This window comes from Frankliniella occidentalis, unplaced genomic scaffold, assembly GCF_000697945.3.
Source record: "Frankliniella occidentalis isolate FOCC.00 unplaced genomic scaffold, Focc_3.1 Scaffold13, whole genome shotgun sequence".
NCBI classification, from domain to species: domain Eukaryota; kingdom Metazoa; phylum Arthropoda; class Insecta; order Thysanoptera; family Thripidae; genus Frankliniella; species Frankliniella occidentalis.
Window position 1 is genome coordinate 1,382,569 of NW_026267143.1, and position 452 is coordinate 1,383,020.

At 68.8% G+C, this 452-nt stretch overlaps 2 protein-coding genes across 2 annotated transcripts in view; one reads left to right on the plus strand and one right to left on the minus strand.

Annotated features, from left to right (window-relative positions):
* LOC113217620 (lysosomal aspartic protease) overlaps window positions 1-452 on the plus strand; it is a 368,266-nt gene that overhangs the window by 355,637 nt on the left and 12,177 nt on the right. The window lies entirely within an intron of this gene.
* Window positions 1-452, minus strand: part of LOC113217624 (HEAT repeat-containing protein 5B) — a gene marked incomplete at its 3' end in the record, with an annotated part of 42,982 nt that overhangs the window by 42,131 nt on the left and 399 nt on the right. The gene's annotated exons all lie outside the window — the stretch shown is intronic.

Here is a 452-nt window from a genome sequence, read left to right on the forward strand (position 1 = left end):
ATGGGCCACCCGCCGCACAGGCGTGCAGGTGGTGGCCTACGCGCGCCTGCAGACCGCAGCATGGGCCACCCGCCGCACAGGCGTGCAGCGCGGCCTGGGTGGAGGCCTACCCGCCGGGCTGACCCTGGCGCAGCATCGAGCCCGGCCCCGGCCTCGCTAACGGGCGGCGAATACGGCGCAGCGCGAGTCACACGATTTCCCTGGCCAGTCATGGAGCCACCTGCCCCGGCATTGCCCTCCCCTAGAACACTCTTTCCCGATGAAAGCTTAATGAGCCTGGCAGCACGTCGCCACGCGGGGCCCGCGGGGCCGGCGCGCCGCAGAATGGCCACGCCGACGGCGTCCCGCGGGCGCGCGCCTAAATTATGCAAACGCTTGTCTAAGAAGAGAAACGGAGGAGAATATCAGCTGAGCGTGCGCGCCGCCCGGGCTGAATTTCACGTAGACGCAAG